The 7,402-nt window shown below is 41.1% G+C and overlaps 1 pseudogene; it reads left to right on the top strand.

The window, feature by feature from the left end:
• The first annotated feature begins 2,443 nt into the window (after positions 1-2,443).
• Positions 2,444-3,520, top strand: LOC101560937 (annotated as a pseudogene).
• The last annotated feature ends 3,882 nt before the right edge of the window (positions 3,521-7,402 follow it).

Genomic DNA, 7,402 nt, shown 5'->3' on the forward strand with positions numbered 1-7,402 from the left:
TTTTTTTCTGAGACACGGTCTCACTATGCAGCTCAGGGTGATTTTTTCCGAGACAGGGTCTCACTTTGTAGCCCAGCCTGGTCTTGAACTCACAACAATCCTCCTGCCTCAGGATCCCAAGTACTGGGATTACAGGTGTGCACTACCACACTGAGTCTAGAGTTTTAGATCTTACACCAAGGTGTTTGATCCATTTTGAATTGAATTTTGTACAGGACTAAATGGATTTAGTTTTAATCTTACATAAATAGATATCCAGTTTTCCAGCGCCATTTGTTAAACAAGCTATCTTTTCTCCAACATACACTTTTGTCTCTTTTGTTGAGAATCAGATAACTATAGCTGTGTGGGTATGTTTTTTTGTCCTCTTTTGTGTTTCACTAGTCTGTGTGTACATTTTTTTGCCAGTACCATTCAGTTCTTTTAAATTTTGTCTTATTATAAAAAAACTTCATAACAAATAGGAGAATTAACAGTAGCTAATACATTGTATATTGTTATCTTCAGAGTCATTAAAGTACAAGATATGGGTATAAAAATTCCCCAAATGATATTAGCACAAACCTTTGTTTTCAATGAGCTAAGAGAAAATAGTATTTCTATGGTAACAGAAACACTAAAAGAACACCCAGGATTTGGAGGCAGATTTATTTAATATTGGACAGGGCACTGACAACGAAATCAATCCTTATAAAAATGTCAAGACTTGAAGGCTCAGGGAGGGACATTTTTATGGGATTGCAAAAGAGAGTTTCAGAAGTAGAGTACTTGGCTTGCCTTTTTTTTTTTCTTTCTATCTTTGACTAGTCCTGACAGCATGCATCGTAGTGACCAGCTTGCTATGTATCACAGTGACCAGCTGTTTCTAAGAACCAGAAGTAACAGGAACTGTAATGGGAACTTATTACCTGGGCAATTGTATACTGGCTGGCGGGGCATTTTTTGCTATACAATAACCATCTTGTATTTCTTCTTTCCTTTTTCCTTCCTTATCATTCTGTTTTTGTTTCTAAGGTCATACAATATGAAATCAGGTATTGTGATGCCCCCAACCTTGATCTTTTCACTTAGGGTTGCTTTGGTTAATCTGGGTAGTTTTTTTTTTTTTTTTCTTCCATTTGCGCTTTAGGATTGTTTTCTGTAGTTCTGTGAAGAATGCCATTGGAATTTAGATGGAGATTGCATTGAATCTACATAGATTTCTTTGGGTAATATGGGCATTTAAATAGTTACATCCATAAGCATGTGACATCTTTCCATTTTCTAGTACTTTTGATTTTTTTTTTTTTTTTTTTTTTTCTGGAAGAGGGGATTGAACTGAGGCCCTTGCGCTTGCCAGGGAAGCGCTTATTCCACTGAGCCCTCTCCCCGGCCCCTAGTACTTTTGATTTCTTCAGTGTTGTGAAGTTTTCATCATAGAGGTCTTTCACCTCCTTGGTTATTTGATACCTCAGTAGTTTATTTTATATGAAATTATTAGGGGTGGAACAATTTTCCTGATTTCTTTTCTCATTAGTCCACTGTTGATATACATTAAAGCTATTGATTTTTAAAAATGTTGATAGTGCATCTTGTTGTCTTAGTTACTTTTCTCATTGTTGAGACAAAATACTGACAGACGCTAAAGGAAGAAAAGTTTATTTTAGCTCAGGGTGTAGAGGTTTCAGTCCATAGTCAGCTAGCTCCAAGGCAGGATGGCCTGGCAGAGGAGCGTGGCAGGGGAGAAGCAGTCCAGGGCAGGACAGGCTGGAAACAGCGAGACAGGGAATCTGCCTCCTTCATTCCATCCAGGCCACAAGCCTGCAGGGTGGGGCTTCTCATTATCCATAATAAGAACCATGCTAAACCAATCAGTGGACTAATTTAATTACTATATACCCTTAATCAATATTCACAAATTTAGTCACTCCAAAAAATTGGGATGTGGGAAAGAAGGGTGTGTGTGTGTGTGTGTGTGTGTGTGTGTGTGTGTTAGTTAAGATAATTGTACTACTAATTTCTATTAGTTCATGGACTTGAAGTGTTTGTGCTTTTATTTGATCAACTTTCCATACCCCCACCTGGTAATCTGAGCAACTATCTGAAGCTAACAATATGCAATGTAATAGCCATTGCTAATTTCCTACTCTTTGTTTTCAAATTCTGTATTATTTTTATTTCTTTTTTATTATTCTCTTGAAAAGAAAGATATATCACGTACAGGTACCCTCTGATGTATGTGATCATTAAGTATGTCTAAAATGTACTAGTCTAGTCAACTCTGGGAAGGTGGCAGTGATGAGGCCGAGGCCTAAGCCCTGACCAGGAAGGCAGGCGGACAGCAGGGAGGCACAGCTCTGGCATAGATGGGCGCTGCCGCCACCAATGTTGGGGAAGGGAGAGCCCCCCCCCCCTCCCCCGAGCGCCCCGGGGCTGGGCCGGCCGTGTGAATGCACTGGCGCCCATGGGGAACAGGCTGAGGTGATGCGCATCCCCTAGTGCCAGCCCTAAGCTGTGCGGGTGCAAAGGACCAGCCAGCCGAGAGGAACTATGTGTCTGAGATCTGCGAGACAGCAGCCAGCGATGCCGTGGCGGTGAGGAGCACCTGTGCCTGCGGCCCTGGAGCCCTCAGAGTTGGATCTCTGCATTGGCGAGCAACACCACCTGCAGCACATCCGAGGCAGGAGATGCTCGAAGATTTAACTTGGAAATCAAAGCCCTCTGACACCCAAGGGCAAGCACAATTTCCTGAGCAAATCTCCAACGGATGTGTATGAGAAGAAGAGCAACCATTTAAACCATGCAGCTCCAAGGCAGTTTACTCAAAAGTATAGCTTATGCTCAACAGTATTTGCAGATGACCGCACCGTGTGCCAGCCTAATCTTAGAACCACAATAGAATGTGTGACCCTAGCAATGCATTACCACATAAAGAACAGAGACACAAATAGATTCCTGGGTATTTTCAATGAGAAGTCACATCCACTCACAGGAAATAAGGTTCGAGGAGTACTCCAAGCATGACCCAGAACACAAATTTATCTACAGATTTGTCTGCTCTCTGTTTAGTGCTGTACAGCTGAATGTGCATTAGTAACTTTGGTTTATTTAGAAGGGCTTTTAACTTATGCTGAGATGGACATTTGTCCCACTAACTGGAAAGGAATTGTTTTGGGAGCCATGCTTCTTGCCTCCAAGGCTTGGGATGATTATGGACTTCTGCCAGGTCCTCAAGGACATTACAGTTGAGGACCTGAGTGAGATGGAAAGGCGTTCCTGGGGTTACTCAGTTCAATATTAATGTTCCTGCTAGCGTTTAGGCTGAACACTACTTCAACCTGCTCTCCTTCGCAGGTGACAATGTCAACTTTTTGGTTTGCTCCTCTCAGCAAAGAGAGCGCAAAACCTAGAGGCCCAGTTTCCAGATTGTGTGAAGACAAAAGACTTGTGTAGAGCTGCAATGTTGACAGTTAGTGCTGACAATTTCATTGGTGTTCAGCACAAATGCCATCCTCTCAGGAGAGAGAGAAATGAAGGATAATAAAATCACAAATCCCTTGTCTACAGACTAGAGAAATACCTCGCCTGCTCAGAAACCAGCAAAGTTCGTATTTTCACCGAAAGACCTTGAATTCAAGAGATGCATGGATGGGGACAGGGACAGTTGTACTCCATAGAAAAAATAGGGCTTTGTCAAAGCAACAACACACCTCTGTTCTTTTCAATGTAAACAGTAAAAAAATGACTCCAAAGCAGAAGCTGCCAACCCACACAGAAATACCTGTTTACAGGCCAAGAGCTGAGAAATGCATGAGGTTTTTATTTATTTATTTATTTATAAAAAGTGTTTTATTTAATTTATTTGAAGTAAGTTGATTCCATTACTTTTACAAATTTATTATAAAATTATATATTTCATATATTGTATTTAACTTTTGGTAACAAATATTTGTCTTTTTTTAGTAACACTAGTGTACATATAAGAATAACAGCTCATTAGGCATTTCATTAAAAAGTAAATACTGCTTTTTGTCAAGTCTTTCAATTTATTTTGCCCACCTCCCCTTCTAATGCTGATCATGTAGGCATTGGTGAACTAAAACTTGGAGATTGTCTTTGCATTTCAGTCTATTTGGGTACATTATGAATATAAATGTCTAAACCTTCCCTTCAAATGTGAAGAAACATTTTGTAGCTTGAGATAGTAACTGGTTTGTGATGTAGTTGAAGAAGACATTTTTGTTTGTTTGTTTTTTAAGAGGAGCTCTTTCTGTATCCCTGGCTGGCCCTTGAAGTCCTGGGCTCAAAAATGATCTTACGGCCTCCTCTTCAGTAGCTGAGAATATATCAGTACCCAGCTCTTGATGTTTCTTCATGTCATTTTCCCTTTGCTTTTTTCTTTTCCTTTTTTCTCTCCTTTTCTTTGGCAGCACTAGCACTCAAACCCAAGATCTTGTGCATGCTATGTAAGAAGTGTACCAGAGAGCTGCATTACCAGTGCATGAGGTTTTTAAAATTACTACATTAGATTTTTTTACATTAAAATTTTTAAACTTTGAAGACATGAACAATATAACTGATGTTTTTCCTATTGCACCTGCTGTATATGCCTTCAGAATCAATGCAGTATTACTGTTAAAATTCAGGGCTTTTTTTTTTTAAATTGCACAATGCTGGAAATAGAACCCAGGATCTAGCCACGTGCTGGGCAAGCTAACTGCCACTGAACTACAACACCCAGCCCAAAATGTGAGACTCTTAACACTTAGGAGTAGATGGTAGCATTGTCAGGTTTCAAAGGTACTCGCTACTATACCACTGAAGCTGCTAGTTATTATTGGCAATCAGTTCAAGATGTTCCCATTGGCCTGAATACCTTGTATGCATGACTATACTGCTTGAACACTGCTGGTAGAAGTAGGACAGTCGTGCATGGACATTCATGCTGTACCACCAGTGATTCCAGTTGCCCAGCAGCAAGACAAGAATTACAACTCTGTTGTGAATGCATTGAACCAAACTGTGCTGGATAACACTTGCCATTCATAATCTTTGCAGGCACTACCCACTAGCATTTTGGAATGCTTGAGGTCATAAAGCGAAAGTACCAGCTGCTGACTGTCTACACTGAGTGGGTCTACATTACATCTCTTGTCAACTATCAATGGTATCTCTCATTTTCTGATAATTTTCCTCTTGTTAAATAAGTGTATTAAAAGGCACAGTGAGTCCCTGATTTAGGAACATTTTAGCTGTGGACTTCTCACACATTACTGTGTAAGATTCACTCTGTCAGTTCACAAATAAATGCAAATTCTGGAATAGAACTCATTTGTAAGTTAGGGACTTACTGCACTTCCATGATGCCAACCCTGAGGGTGTCTACTAAGGAACCAGATAGAAAGATAAAAGGTGTCCCCCAGGTGTAGTATGGTTTTAAGCTTTACAGCCCTGTGGAGGAGCACTGTGCTGTGCATGGTCCTTCCACAGCACTACAGCAGGAGTAGAACAGCTACAAACTTTTACAAAACTTCATTTGAAAAATCTTAATTTTATAAATTTGTAATACTTGGCTTTTGCTTGCTCTGGTCTCTCCTAGGTGTCTGCTCTTGGCCAGCCCAGGGGGCAGGGAGGAATCAGACTGACTGGGACAAGGGGCTTGGCTCTGAGCAGTCAGCCCTTCGAGGGAGGTGACCTAACTTCCTAACACTTGTACTTCAGGGTATGGGTGCCAGAGCTGAAAGTTACACTGGGAATGTTTTCTGACTCCACAGAAGTGCCCTTCTAGTTTCAAAGTAGTTTGTTGTAGGGCTGTGCTCTTATCTGCTTTGATCACCTAAATTGTTTTTTACTCTGGGTTTGGCGGATTATGAAGAGCAGTGTTAATTCATGTTGCTTCACATGTAAATACAAAGGAATTGGACATCATAGAAGCAAATATATTTGTTTTTAAAATATTCATGTTAAATCTGACTAGAGGTATCTTATTTTAACCCTAATGAACCCAAAACACTTCATAATTTGAAAAGCAAGGGCCAGACAGCTAGCTCAGTGAGCTAAAGTGCCTGCTGAGGCAGGCGCAGTGACTGGGTTTCATCCCCATTCTGCTGTGTTGGCCCCACCCATGGGGCAGCCTGAGACCGCAACTGAGACTGGGCGTGGTGACACATGCCTGTAATTGCAGCCCTTGGGAAGCTGAAAACAGAGAATCATTACAAGTCCGATCTGTGTAGTGAGACCCTGTAGACCCTGTACTAAAATTAAAGATAAATAAATAAATAAATATAAATAAAGAGCAGTAAGTAAATAATTTTGGCAGATTTACATTACAAAATGTGAAATATTAAAAATTAGTGTTCTCAATTACATGAAATCTTTTAACCTTCTCAAATGTAATCTTAGGGTTTTCTTCTTGTTTTGAGACAGGATCTTACTGTGAAGTCCAAACTGGCTTTGAGCTTACTATGTAACCCAGGCTGGCATCAAACTCAACTGCAATCATCCTGCCTCAGCACTCCAAGGGCTGAGATTATGTGTGTGCACCACCACATCCAACTAATCCTGGGAACCTCGCCTGTTAGCACAGCCCATTTGGGCCAGAAATACTTCATTTACTGTAGCAGTGCTTCACACTACATTGAATGCTGTGCTTTCCATCATTTTTTAAGACAGACAAACGATTAAGTAATGGTATATGACATAGTACAATGTACCACCTCAAAAAAATTGTTTATGGAGTATAAAGCTTGGAGATTTGGGTTTTGAGTGGTTTTATTTCAAAAGGAATGCTACAACTTAATGTGGTTTTTCTCATACTTATATTAAAAGAAAATCTAGTAAGCTATTTTAATTAAAATATGAAGGGCCAGGGAGATAGCTTAGAATAAGCGCTTGCAGGCCAGGGATATGGCTCAATGGAATAAGCGCTTCCCTGGCAAGTGCAAGGGACTGAATTCAATCCCTGGTTCAGCCAAAAAAAGAAAAAGAAAGAAAGAAAAAAGAGGCTGGGGAGATAGCTCTGTGGAGTCAGTGCTTGCCTACCAAATACAAGGTCCTGAGTTCGATCCCTGGTACCACCAAGAGAAAAGAATAAGCACTTGCCTGGCAAGCACAGGGTCCTGAGTTCAATCCCCAGTACCAAAAAAAAAAATCCTAAAGGCACTAAGGCAATGGGTGGTATACTGTGGGGCCAGCCAAATAGCTCAGCGGATTAAAGTGCCTGCCTGCTGATGCAGGGGCTGGAGGTTTGATCCGCAGGCCTACCATGCTGGCCCCTCCCTGCACCCGGGGTGCCCTGAGATGGGTGATTGAGACTGGGTAGCACGCCTGTAATCCCAGCTCTTGGGAGGTTGTAAACAGGCAGATCACTACTTGTCCGATCTAGTAGTGAGACCCTGAATAGCCCGCAGACCCTTCCCTAAAA

Source organism: Octodon degus, unplaced genomic scaffold (assembly GCF_000260255.1).
Source record: "Octodon degus isolate 3935 unplaced genomic scaffold, OctDeg1.0 scaffold00147, whole genome shotgun sequence".
Classification (NCBI taxonomy): domain Eukaryota; kingdom Metazoa; phylum Chordata; class Mammalia; order Rodentia; family Octodontidae; genus Octodon; species Octodon degus.